At 46.9% G+C, this 18441-nt stretch overlaps 1 protein-coding gene across 1 annotated transcript in view; it reads left to right on the top strand.

The window, feature by feature from the left end:
• Positions 1-4: 4 nt before the first annotated feature.
• Positions 5-18441, top strand: part of SETBP1 (SET binding protein 1) — a 463997-nt gene continuing 445560 nt past the window's right edge. The window contains exon 1 of the mRNA XM_006889235.1: positions 5-104. The gene's annotated coding sequence lies outside the window, so the exon portion shown is untranslated. The remainder of the gene's footprint in view (positions 105-18441) is intronic.

The raw sequence follows: 18441 nt of genomic DNA on the forward strand, positions 1-18441 counted from the left end.
GCAGCAGCAGCAGCACCTTTGGGGGCTCGGCCGAGAGACCGGAGCCGGGATCTGAGCGAGTGAGCGAGCGCCGGGGCCAGCGAATCGGAGCTGCCGGGACATGGGTGAGCACGCGCGGCGGCGACCTTGGCCCGGGAGCCCGGCGGCGCGCCCGGGGCGGGGGGCGGCGTGTGTGCCCGGCGTGCAAAAGTTCACGTTGCCTCGCCGGGGCTTTGACTTTACAGCGGGCGGGAAAGGGGAAAGGGAGCCGGGCAGCCGGGGTGCAGGTCCCGGCCGGGCTGGCGGGACTGTGCGCGAGGCGGGGCTGCCCACGGGTGGGCAGCGATGCGGGCTCAGTCAGGGTGGCCCGTTGGCAGGGACGATGTTGCAAGCATCGGGCTGGAGGGGTGGGGGCTTTTTGAGTTTCGCCTAATTGGGCCTTCCCCCCCCCCCTTTGCACCCCCTTCACCGTCCTGCTGCGGGGCGGCCTGGGCTGGCGTGCTTGGCATTGGAGAAGTAGACTGGACTGGGCGCTGGATGGGGCAGGGAACGAGGTGGGCAGGCGGATATGTACATACACACACGTACCATGCAGACACATTGCTCTTTGTAACTTACAGGTTAAGTGAAGCCAGAGCCGCATTGTAACCTGGTTGGATTTTTTTTTTTCCCTGGATTTGGGGGGGGGGGGGCGGGGATGCATCAGAATCTAACGTGTCCTTAATAGAAGAAGAGGGAAGAAGTGGTCCCGCGAAGGTCGGTGCGTGCTTGTTGTTGCTTCTTGTTGTGTGGCGACGTGTTAGTCCTTCTCTGAAAATATCAATCAATGGATGTGAGTTTCTTGTTCGTGCTCTCCAGTTTTAGGACTCTGAAAAAGACAGGATTTCCCTTAAAAGCAACACGAATGCCCTGTATTAATTTTCTTTTTAAAGCACGCATTGTGTGTGTATTTCTAGAGGAGCCCAGGGCTTGGGAAGTCACAGCAGGCTTTCCCCCATTCGGTGGTTTCCAGTGGGAAGTCACTCCGGAAAGGGAACCCTTCAGGGTATCGATTTATTGTTTTTGTCTTTCCAACCATTATCCTTTCGACCACAACCCTGGCTGAGAAGTTCCACGGAGACAAAGTGAGGTAAACTGGATGGGGCAGGTCTTGAGGATGGTGATAACGGTGCTGCTGGTGTTGGCGTCTGTTTGTGCTGGAAGCTTTGTTGGGTGATAGCAATTTCTGATCGGTAGAGCATGCCGCTTCTAAAAAGGAAAATTAGTTGCTGGTTTAAATGCTGTCTTCCTGTCCCCCTTCCCCACACTCTGCAAACACCCTCTCTCTCCTCCCCTAAGAACAATTCTGAAATCGGATCCTAGTGGAAATATTTTCATTGGAGATCGGAAAGTCGTGTAATTGGAAGTAGGCGATAAGGCTGGAGCTGCCGGGGGCGGGGTGTGTGTGGGGGGTGTCTCCGATGCTGCATTTAGTCTTTATGAGGATCTGCGCGGGGTGTGTGGATGTGGCTAAAGGGATTGTTGAGGGAAGGATTTCCGATTCGTTTCCGCTTCAAATAAACTGTCTTGATAATCTCATGGTTGACGTCTAATGCTAAAAGGGCAATTTATGTCGCTCTTTATCCTCAGTGCAGCTCCCCTACGAAAGGCCAGTTTATTCTGGGATTCTACAGCACCCCCTCTGCCTGGCCACCCCCCACATACCGCCCCCCCCCGAAAGTTTGGTTGGAATCCACGGTCTGTAAGGAAATACTGGGATTACTCTTACTTTGTTTTTCTTCTCTTCTTTAACATCCCTTCGCTGTCTGTCCTATTTATCCTCGCTTTCCTGGGGATTCGGACTTAAAACCAGACTCATAAGATAGCTGTCACCTGAGTGGGCTGACACTTTGGCCCCATCCTTTACCTCTTCTAGATCTCACAGGTAAACCTGCCCTGCCTTTTCCAAACTCACCTTGATTGGCGAACGTGGTTTGTGCGCGCGCGCGCGCCCGGGGTGGGGGCAGTGGGCGGGGGCGGGGCGTGGGGAAGAAGGGCGGTGGGCTGCGTCTGCCACTCCTGCCTCTTCGGAACCAGACGCGGGGCCACTTCTGGGGAGAGTTTCCTTCTACACCCCAGATAGTTGTTGCTTGGCGGGGATGGGTGGGCGTGGCCAAGTGGCCTGGGGCGTGGGAGGGTGGAGAAAGTTTGTAGCACTTTAAAAATGCTGGCAATTTACAACTCCTCCCCTTTCCCTGGTTTTCTGTGGCATTGGAGAGACCCTTAAGCTTCCCGGGAGAGGAGTGTTTCTTCTGTTCTGACCAGGTTTCGGGGTGGAATAGAAGGGGCTGTGTTTTGGGTTGCATGTGGTCTGCGCCCTTGCTGCTGGAAAAAGGGTGTCAGGAGTTAGTATTTGGAGCAGAGCAAGAGAGGAGAAAGCAAGCGTCGTTCTGGAACTCAGAGCCTTTGTAAACAGTAGAGAGAGTAACCTGAGAAGGTAGGAGGTTTAGCACTCAGAGGTCTGCTTGATACATCCCATCCACCCTCCTTCTCCCAGGTGAAAAAAGTCTTGGTCTTGGAGGGTTGACTTGATGCTTAAGAGCTGGATGGTGGAAGGTGCTAGCAGCAAAAACAACCCAAGCTGAGCTGGAGGAGGTGGTGAATGAAAGCAACCCGGGCAAGGAGGAACTTTGTCTTTCTTGGGGAGGGGGGACAATTGATGTGTCATTGGAATAGACAGACTGGAGGGAGGATGTTGTAGTGAACATGAAGAGAAACTTGTGTCAGCACCCTTGGGTGGGGTAAAGGGGCTACATGTAGTGTTATGTGGAAGGAAATAGAGGCTACCTCACAGGTTCATGGCTGCGATCATGCGCGTTTCTGAATGTTACATAGGTGCCTCCTGCTAAATACCCCCTTTTGGACTTCACACTGTAGCCCTGAACAAACCCAACAGTCCCCTCCTGTCATTCCAGTTTCTGGTAATGTGTTGAGCTCCTGGCACACGTGGAACTTGGTAAATAACCTGATTTGGGGAGGAGGGGGAGAAAACAATGCTTGCAATCTTTGTAGAAGATAGCGGAACCAGTCAGTGGGGCAGCAGGCAGGGTTTTGCTGAAGAAGAAATAAATAAATAGGTAGGCACGTCCCTCTGGAGTCCCTGTTCCATTTCTGCTGTTATCTTGACTTTCAATCCCATTAGGGGCCTGATCGATACTTCTCTGGCACTAACATGAGGGTCTCCGGTAGGAGAGTTCTCTCAACCCGGTCATTATTTTGAGTTGTACTTTAATCACCACTCTGAAGCGCCTGTGTAATATGCACACGGAGGAAGACGAGAACTAGCTAGACGGATGGGGCATCTTTTCTGGGCTCCTGCAGAGACACTGAAACTTGGCTGGGCCTCAGCCTCCCAGAATGCCAATTTTCCCCTTGGAGACTTGAAGTTTTAATTGAAACCAGAAAGCTATTGAAGGCGGACCCAGCCAATGAAACCCTGTTTTTTCTCTGCTGCTCAGGAATGGGAAATAATTCTTTTTTTAAATGGCATTTCAAGTCACTTTAGTTTTGCTCCCTGCCAGAAGAATGGGGTAAATGATCATTAGCACGTTGACATTCGAAGGCGTTGCCTTGCCTTGCAAACTAGGATGATGTTAGTGCGTGTGTGCTCAGGGATCCACCATGTGGGAGAGTCCTTGGGGGAGGGGAAAAGGCTGACCTTGTCAGGAGGGTTAGCAGCAGCTCTATGTAGAAAAACTCAGAAGAAAACAAAGAAGTCACACAGAATCCTGGACCCATCATCTGCTTCTCCCATCCTCTGGCCCTCTGAAGAGCAGAACAGGACTACCCAAACCCAGTTCTTCCTGTCCTGGGACATAGCATGAAGCCTGGAGTCCCTCCCGAAATGTTAGCACCAGGATGAAACAAAGCAGCGTCCCATCATGCATATTGTCATAGGCTTGACACGTCATCTCCAGCCATCTCTACAGGTGACCTTGTGTTTCACAGACTTTTCAGGAAGTGGCAGACATGTTGGATGGCCAAATGGTGGGTGCCAGAAAGACAACACAGAGAGGCCCACAGGTTGGACTTCTTTCACACAGGGGAAAAGGTCAGCCAGCATTTTTTTGGTTTGGTTGTGAGTTTTCATTTCCACTTCAATTGGCCTCAGCTGGACCCTGGTGCTGCCTTGAACATGTTGGGACAATGCAAAGTGTTGGGAGAACTTGTCTTCTTGGGAGACTGAGGCCAACTTCGTCCCTCTCCCCCCAGCTCTCATCTAGAAATCTCAGACATTCAGACCACAGCTGCGCGTCCTTGGGCATCAGACTCTTCTCTCCCCTTGAAGAGTGGGTCTGAATGTATTCAAGACCATGGGAGTGGAGCACAGCACGGGGTGGGTGGGTGGAGGGAGAGCTTTATGCTCCATTTTGCCATATACGACACCTCAGAAGACAGACTGGTGATTTCCTTAACAACCAGTGGAGCATTTCTAGTCTGTGCAGAGAGTCCCTGTGAGTTAAAGTTCGGAGCCAACTCATAGCTGACCCTCCTGCAGGTTTTTTGAGGCTGTAAATAGTGCAGGAAGAAATTGCTCACCTCTCTCTTGTACAAGTGCTAAGGGGTTGAATCCACCAGAGGGCCATGGTTGGCACTCTGTATCATGCAGAGCATAGGAAGCCAGGGTCACTGGGGCATGCGGGCATCCCTGAAGCCCACAGGATCCCTCAGAGGAAGCACCTGCACCTTCTAAGCAGAACCACAGAGGACAGTTCTGGACTCAGCCAGTCACACTGATCCCAAGTGGGTGTAACTTCTGTCTTTACTTTACTGGACGTAGGCATGGGGGGGCAGTGCGTGTTGAGCACATAAGCCTTGCAGAACTTTGTCCAATTAGAAGTCATGTTTCTGGACCTAGTTTCTCTCGTCTAATCAAAATGACGTCATTTTATGTACATCACACTTTGTCCTTTTCAAGAACATCTACCTGTCCCAACTACCCCTGGATTCGCCTGAGGAGGAAGGTTGGATAAGTGTTTTGTCCCCATTCGGAAGGGAATCTGTGAGGAAACAGACCAGGGTGCCCAAAATAACAGGAGGAGTTGGTGGCAGGCCTGGGGCCAGACGCCTGTGCTAAGGTGTGAAGACCTCACACCTGGACTGACAAGAAGATGTGATGGGGATCCTGTCTCCACAACTTCCCAGTGAAATGACCCCAAACAAGTTCTTTAACCTCTTTGAGCTTCAGAAAGCTAATCAGTAAGATAAGAATACAGATGCTTGCCCTGCCTCCTGGCAGGGATAATGGGGACTCGATAATACCAGCTAATTTCTGTAATTGAATTCTGGGAGGATTTCTTCTTTGCCTTCTGGAAACCAGGGCCCTCGAGATTGGTACATCACTCCTTGGTCCATCAGAAAGGTCCACAGGGGCCTCTTGGTCCCTAAGACATAAGGGATTGGTGCTTTCTGCTCTTGAGTTGACTCACGACAAGTATTTAAAAGCCAAACCGAGTTTTATTATTATAACTTAGGAAATAAGTTACTGCAGAAAAAAGGCCTGGCTGTCTACTTCTGTAAGATTAAACTAGACCCTTTCTCATTAAGTTGATTCTGTTCATGATGGTAATGCCCTTGTTTTGCAGCGTAGAACCTCCCCTAAGGTTGGGTTTTTTGTTTTGTTTTGGTTTTTAAACTCTAATTTTAACAGAAACAGATTGCCAGACTGTTTTTCCGCATTGCTGCCAGGTGGGCTCCAAGTCCAGCCTTAAGGTTAATAGTTGAGTGCCCACCACTTGGCACCATAGCTATTGTAATCCTGTGGGAGGCAGTTCTCCTCTCAGGGACCATCGTGAATTAGAATCACACTGTGCACTGTATTCTGTGCCAAGCAAGACCAAGACTAAGATTCAGGGAAGACCCAGTTCAGGCCCACAGTTGGACTGGAGCTCAGGAATTGTTTTGACTTATTTTTCATTGCTGTAGAGTTGGGATCAATTCATAGCTGATGCTTTGTGCCTTTTCTATGGCTTAACGTGCTTTCTGTCCTCGGAACCACTGGTGGATTTGAACTGCTGCTGGAAAGTGGGTTTCTGTGGGTTAGCAGCAGAACTCCGTACAGACTCCACAGCTAGAACTCCATGAGGAGAAAGGGAGGAAAGAAGCAACAGATCCCACAAATGGGAGTGGGGAGCACGAGGGAGTCTCCATCAGTGGACCCAGGCAACAGAGCAGTGACATTCAGGACCAAGATTTCTGACAAGACAAGATCTCTCTAAAGAACAGACGTGATTGTGGGATTGCCTCTGTCTTAGCAACAGGAAGTTCCTGGAGTCTGGAGAACTGTCAACTCACAGTTGGTTTGCTCCCTGAAGCTTCTATGGCCTTCCTCTCACCCTTCCACCTGATCTCTGGCGAACCCTGTCCTGCAGCTTGCACCAGGCACCTTGCTGCGTGAACCTTATTTTATGCAACACCCACAGGCCTCTGCTCCTGTCAAACTGGTTTCCTCGCTGACCCTGGCTCTGTACACCTGCCTCCTCCTCGCTGGGTGCCCTGACTGCTCCCTTTCAGCCAGGGTGGCACCATCTCGGACCTGCGGCACCACCCAGCCTCCTCAGTGCAAACTTCCTGGTCACCCCAGCCCAGCCCTCAGTGCCTCCGCTGCCGGTCCCAGAGTGCACTGGGCCCAGCGCTCTCACCAGGCACCCAGCACATTATGCCGCTTTACTGTTTGTTGTCCCTGCTCTCCCAGGATGCGAGCTCCTCCAAGAAAGGGGCCAAGTGTGCCCCACAGAGCCCCGCACCTGATTATGAATGGTTTTTGTTCCCTGAATGGATCAGAAATTGTGTAGAAATAGAATATGAAAACTAAATGCTCTCTAAGGTGTATCAGCACTCTGCATTATGAAGCAACACAATGAGGACTTAGACAAAGAGAGTAAGAACCACTTATGTTAATAAGAACCACTTATGTTATTTTTTCATATTTACGGCTATTTTTCAGGGACAATGGCCCAATCTCGGTTTCTCCCTCAAACGCTTAAGAGTTTAACCAAGTTTCACCACACGCGAGCCTGCGCAGCCACTGAGTCATTAATTCACTCAGCCATCAAATACTTATGAAGGGCCTTCTCGAGCCTTGTCACCACTCCAGCACATGCGGCTCTTGACTTTTGCTGAAAATTCACGTTGCATTTTGTGTCTCCCTCACTCTTTTTGACACTGAACTGGGCAATCTTCTCTTGTTACTGAAGTCCAAGGGCTTCCCTGCTCTTCAGTTATGGAGCGACTAGCAGAGAAAGGCCCCCACGAAGGAGAAGCTAGGTAGCCCCATGCTGATTGGGCTGGGCACCTCTTAGTGGGCTCTCACAGGGCCTTCCCACACATGGCTGTCCCATCCGTCGCAGTCTAAGAGTTTGGCTTGATATGGAAGGTCTCTCTAGCTGTGAAATCCTGTGATTCTGTACTACAAATGTCTCAAGGATTTGGCTTGCATGGTTTCATTCTCAGAGAACCTAGTGGTACCTCAAACCAGCCCTACTGACGAATGCACATGCTTACCTGCTTAGGGAATTGAGTGAAACTCCCTTCAGGACAGGAAAGCCAGGCTTAGAGCCCAGGGAAGAAGGGCAGAATAGACAGCAAGTGAAGTGTGAAGAAGTATCACAAAGGGTGATGCCAAAGGAAGCAAGGGATTCAGTTCTCAACATTGTCATGAAGACTGGCCTTCTTTGGCCCATAATGGAGATCATACAAGGAAGATGGTACAGAGGAAGAAAAGCTTCTAGAAAATCCCAGCAAAAGTCTTCAGCATGGTGCCAGCAGCTTGTCCCCACCAGAGCTGGAATCTGCTGTGGATGCTTGATAAATGTCTTTGTCACAGGGGCTGTGGCACAGGTTTCCAGGTGTGCTCTGAAGACTGAGGCCTGCAGCTGTGCCTAGGTCCCAAGGATGCCTGGTTAGACCACACAGCACCCAGTCTGTCATGCCACACCAGTGCTGTCCAACAACAGAAGGCAGGCTGGTGGGTTGGTGTCCCAGCATTTCCACATGGAGAGGAGCAGGCTGCAGTTCCCACTATGATTTGAATTGGGATGGGATGTGGAAAGTTCAGTGAGAATTCTCCCTGGTGGGGTACTTAGAAAGGGAGAGCCTCTACACACTGCTCAGGTGCTGCACTTAATTATACCTCACAATGTAGAGATAAGGGAGCCCTGGTGGCCTAGTGGCAAGAAGCTGTGCTCCAGTCCCGAAGGCACGTGGTTCGAGGGCAGTCTCCTCCTGTGCAATTAACTGCCTCTGAAAACCCACCAGAGGATCAGCTATGGATTGGTTCTGGCACTACTCCATCAACAACACCACCACCACCACCAACAACAACAATATTTTACATACAGGTTTAGGGTAGGAAAGGGAGCAACAACCAATAGAAGCAATGTTGTCAGTCAAACTAGGGGAGAAAAAAGGTATTCATTATTTCTTCTCTGTGCTAAGAATTTTCAGTTTTGTCAGGAGAAAGGTTTGAACCTGGAGAGTTGGAGGTTTTAATTTAGAGCTAGAGAGTTATGAAACTCACTGCTGTGAAGTTGGGTCCTACTCCATAATGACCCTCCAGCGGGTCTCTGAGGCTGTAATTCTTTTCAGGAAGACCCTGCCTTTTTTTCTGCTGTGGAGCTGCAGGTGGATTTGAACTGTCAACCTTCCGTGAGCCTGTCTCATTGCACTCCATGCAACCGGGATCTGAGTTTGAAGAATCCAATATGATAACCTGAGCATGTGCCTTAGAAACTGCTCCAAAGGCTTGCAAAACAGCAAGTCCCACAGTGATTGGTGCCTGTTAACCTTTTGTTATTTGATCAATGAGATCCTTGACTTCTTTTGGTTATTGATTGATAATGGGGACTGAAAAAGGATGATTTGATATGAAAGCCCTGCGGGTGTCCTTTCTGTTCATTGTTTTATGCTCTGGAGCTCGATTTTGGTCTGCTGTTGGCTCCACGAGTGTTTAGTGATGCCTTGGCTCTGTGGCTTGTACAGCCAGTTGTGCGTGCTGTTTGGGACAGGAAAGGATTGGCAAGAGACAAGATCTGTGCCTTCGGAGAGTGGACAGTCACAGGAACCATCAGTGTGTGACCAGAGGGGGAACGTGATCCACAGTGCACTTGTGCAGCTCATGAGCTCAGGGCTGGGGTGGAGTGAGGGAAGCCTTTGTGGAGGACATGGGTCTAGATTTGCTTGAGGAAGGGGAAGAAACAAGGGCATATTCTTGATGGGACAGTAATAGCTTTGGCACAGGGGCAGAGATGAGGCAAAGCATATGGATGGATTTGGAATCACCATAATGAAATGAATGCTAATTGTGAAAAGAGCAGGAGCAAGGTGGTCTTGAAGAGCACAGTTCAGCTATGTGATCTAAGAAAGGACAGATGAAACACAGCATCTTGCCTTATTTTCTGAATCAATTCCATTTTACCCAGTGTACACTTTGCATCTTGATAGTCTACAGTCTAATATCCTTGGAGGGAGAGATAAAACCCAAGGCTCTCTAGCATGGGTTTAATCTATGTGTTAAGACTAAAGTTTAAACTCCTTAACCTCTCATCCTACGGTTCCACAGAATTGGCCTTTAAACCTGCATGTGACCAGTCTCTGATGGATACTATGGGAAATCCAAGATATGGAGAGGACAGTGTCTGTGCTGTCAGTGTGGCTGGAGGACACCACAGCTCGGGAAATCCAGTGGAAAGCAGCAGCAGGTAGCTGCCGAGTGCTTAGTGACTCATCTCTGATGGGAGTGCAGGGAAGACCAGTATCTCTGGTAGTTGGCTGGATTAGGGAAGTCTCATGGAGGAGGTGGGAGTAGAGCTGGCCAATGGGAGAGTTTTATACAGGGAGGATGTTACAGGTGGCAATGAGTATGGGGTTTCCAGAAACAGAATGGAGACTGGTTCCACCTTGAGCTTGACACCAGGACAGCAGGCAGATGGGATGGGGTTCTGTAAAATGGGGAACCACCACTGCAGCTTTTAGAGTGGAGGGCGAATGGGCTGAGGATTAGGCTGAGAAATAGAAGGTTGCACCAATGGATGACTTGCAAATGGACCAATCATGACAGAACCTGACATCTGACCACCTCACCACCACCACCACTAGATCCTCTCAATTCTTCGGTTTGGGGTTTAAAAGAAGTATCTTTCAAGTAAATTTTTTTAAGAATATAATTATATATAAGTAAGACGTAGTGATTAAATCAACTAATACAGAGAACTCAGAAGCTAATAACCCTGGTCCCAACCGTCAGGTGATTAATATGTAATTCAGCTGCAGTGGGAGTGCCGAGAAGGCCAGAATTGGAGAAAGGCATCTAAGTTTCAGTAACAGTGCTATGCTGGTTTAAAACATGGTGCCTTCTCTCTTGGAGCTCTTGGGCCAATGTTAATGAAACATTGCAACAGTCTGTCATATGTTGTCATAGCAAGAAGACAAGACCGATTAGACAGATACAAAGATTGAGGAATAGAAATTTAGGATCTTCCTGAGGAAGATACAATGTGGCCCATTTTTGAAGCAGCAAGAAGATAAGACTGTCTATATTAGAGCGATACAAAGATTGAGGAGTAGAAAATTAGGATCTTCCTGAGGAAGATACAGTGTGATCCATTTTTGAAGCGTACCTTAGCATTAACCAGCGGACAGAGCAGAGAGAGAAAGCCACCCACAACTTGGAGGGAATCATTTGCAGTAATGCACATCAGTCAGGCTCAGAGAACCTGCCTCCTGAGATATGACCAGCGCATGCGATGGTTACACTATTCAGATGATGCAGACTGGTTGAGGCAAACTGTGAGCTTGGTAATAGCATATGAGTGTGTTGTTTGACAAGGCCAATTAGCCAGAGATTCCTCGTCTGCTGTAGACTGTTGGTGTAGTTGAGGCATCTGAGACTGTGGTGCAGAACTGCCATTGTTCCTACTGATTGAGAGCTAGGGAAGACTTGGGCTGCTTGATCTATTTACTGGTATTTCTGAAACAGTTGCTCCAGGAGTTACTGCAGCAGGGAGGATTTCAGAGAGACATCATTCATGGTCATGGACATATGAGCCAGATGACATCTGCTGGTCTTTGACAGAGTCTCTCACCCAGAATTCATTCAGTGAATGGTGTGGAGTGTCTCAGTGGGTCAGGGAATGTGCCAGACTTTTAAGAATACCAGCTTGAGTAAATCAGACACAGATCCCATCTTCAGGGGGAAGGTAGACTTGAAAACAATAGTGGTACGTGCATTTCATTATAAAACATAGCAAGTGCTAGGAAGCAGAAATCCGATGTTAAAAAAGCACAGAGCAAGGAGTCCTGTCATGTCTGTGAAACTCAGAAAAGACTTTTTCTGCAGAAGTGACTTTTGACATGAACTTGAAAGATAAAGAGCAGTTAACTAAAGGAGTTGAGGAGAGAGTCCCAGGTGCTGGCAAGGTCCCTGAAGTAGGAAAAGCACCTTCTGAATCCTAAGTACCATAGAAAGTGTAAAGACTCAATATGATAGAAGACATAGAAGACTCAATGCCATAGATGACATAAAGAAGAACTTCATCAGTCATTTCCAAAGCCAAAGTCAGATGGTCAATCTCTTGCCAGGATCTAGGAGGTAATTCTTGGAAGTATAGACTGATGAAAACCTGTGTTGAAAATAGACTTACTTCTTAGTCTGTAACACTTAGGACCAAACCCCATTCTCTCACCCTATGTCAAAGTTCACAGACTCACAATTTTCGAGCTAGCAGTCAGAAAAAGAATCACATATCTGGTCTACTGTATAGACATCTTTCACAGGACGACAGAGGCCTCCCTGATATCATTCTGTACATACTAACATCATTGTACATATTCTCAAAGGCTGTGATCCTTGGAAGCCATCGAGTTAAGACTGGAAGGGAGAGGTTTGGGAAGAACGGCCATGGTCATTGACTTTGGGCAGAGACATTTCCTCAAGTAATGTTCTAGGGTATATGGGAAGAGGCCTTGACCTAGTATATTTTGTGGATTTAAGCTGTTCAGTATGTTAAGGCATCCAGTAGAAGAATCTCTTCTTAGCCCAGCTAGATGTTAATAAATGCTTATCAACTATCAATAATGTTTAGCAGTTGCCAGTGAGTTGATTTTTGATTCATAGCGACCCTCTGTGTCGCAGGGTAGAACTCATCTCCACTGAGATTTAAATGTATGCCTTTGAAGAAGTAGGTTGCTAAACATTTCTTCTGAAGAGTCTCTATGCGGGCTTAAGTCTCTAGTCTTTTGGTTAGCTATTAAGGGGTTAATTGCTTAACCACTAATCTTAGTGGTATTCTATTAAGTTCTTAATACATAATGTTGCACAAAACAAACAAACAAAAACCGACCAAGCCCTGATTTGTAGCCTGCAGATTCCTGTGGTATGAATTCTCCCACAATGGCCAAGTTCAAGGTAGCCACTAATATCCCTGAGTGGAGGAGAGCTGAGAAGAGAGTTAAGCAGTGGGTTCTCCTGAGTCCATGGAAGCTGGTTCCAGCACATTGCTGTTGCTAAGCCTTGTAACCTCAGATGACAACTGGTAATGACAGTATTCCCAGAGAAGGATCCAACAAGTTTTAGGGTAGAGAGAAGGTAAAGTCTGAAAAGTTTGAAGTGTCAAAAGTAGTCCAGTCCTTTTGCTGGCTAGATGAATCTCTCTGTTCACTAGTGTACGAGTCAGAGGCTAGAATACATATTGAGATCTTAGGCAGAAAAAAAGGTCTTAGGTCTTCAGAGTAAAAGATTGTGAAAATGATTTACTTCATCAGCAACATAAAAGTGTCCAGGAGCTGCTGGACAGCCACGGTAGGAAGAAGCCTTGCCCCCCCCCCCCATGGGATATGAGTGAGAAATGACATCAGAGCCAGATGCAAGAAAGAGAGTAAAGGAAAGCTTGCAGGAAAATACAAGATACAATTGCAGAATTAAAATCTGTAGTAAAAACAATAAAGGCCGAAGGAGAATAAGAAACATAATGGAATTGATATTATAGGATACTAAGTAGACTATGTTCTCCCAGAATGTAAAAGAAAGCAAAACATTGAAAGAGAAAATAGCAGAACTAGAGAACAGAGATGAAGTTTCTAAACTAAGAATTACAGGAAAAAAAGAAGCCAGACCAATGAATGGAAGAAATAACATCATGTTGTTGCGTTGTTGAGAACTGGGGAGTCAGAACCAACCCATAGCTTACCCTCTGGTGACTTTTCAGAGGCAGTGAGTCACGTGGGAGGAGATTGTTAGTTTTTCTCCTGAAGAGTAGCTGTGGATTTGAATAGCATGCCTCCGGGATTGCAGTGCAGTTTCTTACCATTAGGCCACCACAGCTCCAAAAATATCAGTCTTGAGGGAAAAAGAATGGAGAAGAGTCCCACATTACACTTTATTGTTAAAACAGTGTATAACAATATAAGCTTTGGTCTCTATGTAGTTGCTTGTTCTTGTTTTTTTATGTAAATGAGGCCATAATATATTTGTCCTTTTATGACTGATTTAGTTTACTCAAAACAATGAGGTCAAGCTCTATTCATGGTGTTGTAGCATGTATCATGACTTCATTTCTTGTACTGGCCAAGGGTTACCCAGCTACTTACTGTAATGTTGTTGTTATGTGCCGTCGAGTTGCTTGTGACTCATAGCGACCCTATGTACAACAGCCCTAAACTCCGCTCTGTCCTGTGCCAATCACACTGTCTCTGAAACTCCCATCCCGATTACCCCAGTCACTGAATCAATCCACCTCATAGAGGGCCTTCCCCTCCTGGGCTGTCCCTCCACCCTCCCAAGCATGATGTCCTTCTCCAAGGACCAGTCTCTCCTCACAACATATCCAAAGTATGTTAGACGGAGCCTCAGAATCCTTGCCTCCAAGGAGCCACCCAGTTTAACCTTTTCCAGGATGAATCTGTTTGTTTTCCTAGCAGTCCATGGTACTCTCAGTACTCTTCTCCAGCATCACAGCTCAAGGGCATCAATTCTCCTTCTATCTTCCTTGGTCATTGTCCAACTCTCTGATGCATAACAAGTGATTGTGAAGACCAGAGCCTGTATCAGATGCACCTTAGTCTCCAGAGAGACACCATTGCTCTTCAGTACTTTGGAGAGGTCCCTAACAGCAGACTTTCCCATGGCAATGTGCCTTTTAATTTCCTGGCTGCTGGTGCCAAAATTGTGGACTGTGGAGCCAAGCAAACTAAAGCTGTGAACAATCTCAATCTCTTCACCATCCATCCTGATGCTGCCAGTTTGTCCAGTGGTGAGAATCTTTCTCTTCTTGACATTGAGCCTTAATCTGTATTGTAGGCTGCAGTCCTTGACCCTCTGCAGTAGGCGCTTCAGGTCCTCTTCAGTTTCAGCAAGCAGGGTTGTGTCATCTGCATAACGCAGACTGTCGATAAATCATCCACCAACTTTGACCCCACATTTCTCCTCATAGAGCCCAGCCTCCCAGATAATCTGTTCTGCGTACAGGTTGAAAAGGTATGGAGATAGGATAGATATCATTAAGTGTTAGGCTTAAACTTCCAAACTTTTGGTTAGCGCTGTTTAACTACCTTAAGTGACTGTGCCATTAGGGCTTCTTCAATCAATTGCATACGTATGAAAATGGTCAACTGGCAAAAGTTGTGTTGCAACAATGACAGAAAAAGAAAGAGATTGAGAATTCAAAACATTAATGGAATTTGTTGCCTTGTGAAAGTTTAGGGTCATAGTTTCAAGGGCTACCTCAGTTGACTTGACCTGGTCATATGTTTAATGCTTCTGTTGTGCTTTCTAGTTCTTTGTGTAATGCCTGCAAATGGCCCTTCAAGGTGTAATACTTGGTCTCTGTTTACCTGGAGCAACAGATGAAAAATAGAGTCAAGTGCAGGAGGAGTGTTTGGAACGTATGGCTAGTTGCCTCCACGAACAGGTACCTCCTTTGTCATGAGCCAAGAAAAACTTGCTAATGCCTTGCTACCATTATTTTCTATTTTGGTTCAAGACTCTACAGAGAAATCTTGACCAAAAGGGGGGGAAATGTAGAGGAGAATTTAAAATTCCCATACAATCTATAATTTCTGGAACTATTGGGGCGGGGTCACCCCCTGAAACTATTTTCCTTAGATAATCTTTCAGCCTTAAACAAAAAACGCCCCTTGATGTTGTCTTAAAACCAAACAGTAATTTAACTAAACTAGTAAAAATTCTCTGCTTTGAGCAGAATGCCCTTTTAATAACTTCTTACGTGGAATCCAATTCGTAGCAGAGACAGGAAAGATTGAGTAGAATTCTTAGGGGCCAGTGAGTTTCTTTTAATGAGAAAGGAATGACCAAAAAGAAGAGGGTGAGAATGGTTGCATAACTCAAAGAATGTCATTGATGTCTTAATTGTACATTGTGAAATCAGTCCACTGGTCTGTACTTTGCTGTGTATGTTATAACCAATATGAAAAGGGAGATAGTCAATTTAAAGGTCATGTAACAGATTACCTACCAAGGAAGCAAAGTTGAGCCTACACATGTTTTACCTTTAAATGTTAGAAGATACTGTATGGACGTTGAGGGGGGAAAGGTTGTGTCATAAGAATACTAGTAGTTAGCCTAGTGTCCGCTACAAATAAGGAGGAAGGAAGAGCCTCGTGACGGGGGAATCAGCTGAGTTTGGGAGCAGAGGTAGAACTGAGGGTGAAATGTCTTGGTAGATGAGTGGGCAAGGAAGGGGATTTGGAAGAGGGCAGGAATGACAAGAGAACTCCTTATATATTTGTAATTGCCTTTAAGACCCTGGGAGGCTCATGTGTTATATGTCCATTTTTACAATGAGCTTTAGTTCAGTCCAGTTATTGTTGACAGTGTATTGACTGACAGTGACCTCATGTGTGTCAAGAGTAGAGCTGTGTTTCCTTGGGCTTTCTTTTATCCCAATAGAATTTTTATTGACTGCTTTTTCTTGGAAGTAGACTTCCAGCTCTGGATGAATGCAAGCCATCTTTCACTTAGAGCAACTTTACTGTGTGTACCACCCAGTGGCTCCCAAGAGCATGGAGATCTGGGAGTAAAAAGAAAGATTAGAAACCACAAGATCCTGAAGCAGAAGTGGATACCATACATTGCCATTTGTTGATGACGCACTGGAGCTGAAAGAGCATATGAGCATTCCTGGGTGGCAGAAGCAGGCCAAGAACCCACACCTGGTGATTGCTGATGGATGTGCTAAGGCCTGTGACACAGTGGGTCTTTTAAGAGCAAGGCTTAAGGTGACAATAGTCTACATGGACTAGTGCCGTGGCGACAAAGCTCATGCATGGTACAGGCGGCTGATTCCGGGAAGCTGAGCTTGAGTTGACTTGTTAATTGATTAGTGCAGCCCATCAACATTCCTTGAGGGTCTTCTGTGTAGACCAAGCTCTGTGCTACACATTGGGATCGTGTGGATAAATACAGTGCCTTTGATCCTTAGTCACAAGAGACCACTATAAGGAAGAAATACCTTTAAATACAGAATAACAGTACCTAAATAATGGCATCCTTTGATGAATGCAGGCTCCCTGATAGTGCTGTGGTTAAAAAGTAGCCATCTGGTAAGGAAATGATTGCTGTTTTGAATTCCCCAGCCATTCTCTGGATGAAAGATATGGCAACGTCGGTGTATAAATATTTATTTTCTCAAGACTCGTTGTGATTCAGAATGGCTCCAGCAGCAGTGGGCTGGGCTTAGTGAAAGGATCCTTGGTGGTGCAGTGGTTAAGCACTTGGTTGTTTAGCACCTGGCTGATGGTTTGAACCTATCATCTGCTTCACAAGAGCAAGATGCCACAAGTTGCTTCTGTAAGGGTTACAACATTGGGAACCACATGGGGAAGTTCTGCTCTGTCCTATAGGGTGATTGTGCATCAGAATCGGCTCAGTGGTGAAAGGTCATTGGATTTTGGTGCTGAAAGTGGAGTCTATGAATGATTTCGAAATGTTAAGGGGCTTGACTACTCATTGAAAGGTTAGTGGGTCAAGTGCACCCATTGGTAGCTTGAAAGAAAAGCTTGTCAATCTACTCCTCTAAAACAAGCCACTGAAAACCCCAGTGGAGTGCAGTTCTGTGCTGTCACACCCTGGAGAAGTGGGGCCATCTCGTAGTGTAATGGTAGCGGTGAAGGTAGGAGAGGTAACAGCTGAGGGGAAGCAAAGCCTAACACACCGAGTCTCAAACTCCAGCCATATCAAACCATGTAGATGGCTGATTAAAACCCAGAGTTCCATCTTCCACACATAGAACCCTGGTTGGGTAGGTCCAGTGTAGGCCTTGAGAATTTGTATTTTCAAGATTGAAGATGAAATTGATATTGCTGGTCTTGGACCTGTATCTTAAAGACCACTCACAGACCTAAGGACCTACAGGGCTAGCAGGGACTTGACATTTGTACATAACAGGATGAGTTCGAGGTTACCAGTTAAGTGAAGAATATGATTTAGGAAAAGAAAAAAAAAAAAGGAATATGATTTAGACAAAGACAAATTTTTTCATTTGCAGATTGGGGAGGGAGGAGAAGGAACCTCTGTCTCTCCTTTGAGTTTTGAGGTACATCTAGCTAGTTAAGTAGTACTCCCTGGTCGTTCAGAGATGCTCATGCCATCTCCTAGGCCTGGGGCTGTAAAGTGTATTTTGTGGAAAAGACCTTGGTCCCACCCATTCACTGGCAGAGAGACATGTGGTGACTTATCTGCCACCTTAGTCTACAGCAGAACCAGGATTACAGACCAAATTTATGAATGCCTGTCCTTTCCAAGCATCTCTGCCCCACATCCAAGCTTCCCTAAGAGCTTCTGGATGGTTCTTTCCCAAGCGGGTTTTGAATCACAGCCCAGAGCCCTACAGGCAGCACAGCAGGGGTTAACTGTGTTGGACTGGAGGCCTGAGCCAAGTACAGGGTGTCCATTGTGTGTCTGCCCCCTCTGGAGGCGGCTGACCGCTGGAATGTGACAAGGTAAAACGTTTTCACCTTGTCTTGGTTTCCTTGCTCTGTGAGTGTGTGTGTATGTGTGTATGTGAGTGCATGCACACACATGCTCTTGTGGGTTTGTTGTTGGGCTGCATCACAGGAAGACCCACAGCTGCCTCCCAGACTCACTGGAATGATTGGTCTATGAATTTGGGGCAGTAGGGAGGTAGGTGCTGGGGAGAAGGCCAAAGGAAAGTAGCAGCTCCTTGTGCTGGTAAAGTAAACAGACAGGTTAGGTTTCTTTGCTCTTTGCTTTTGAAAGCTGTTTTTAATTTTCTTTTTCTTCCCCTAAAGTGAAGGGAGCATGTGGACTGGGGACTCGAGGGTCTGGACTCCCCTCTTGAGCAGAGGCAGCTCATTTTCCTGGGGCCACCTGAGTAGGTGGGGCTGCAGGCAGAATAGTTTGAACCTTAGGACTGTGAGTAGCTGCCAGGAGGCAAATTCGAACTCATTCAG

The sequence above is a fragment of the Elephantulus edwardii genome, unplaced genomic scaffold (assembly GCF_000299155.1).
Source record: "Elephantulus edwardii isolate Elephantulus edwardi_28Jun2011 unplaced genomic scaffold, EleEdw1.0 scaffold00076, whole genome shotgun sequence".
In the NCBI taxonomy this organism is placed as follows: Eukaryota; Metazoa; Chordata; class Mammalia; order Macroscelidea; family Macroscelididae; genus Elephantulus; species Elephantulus edwardii.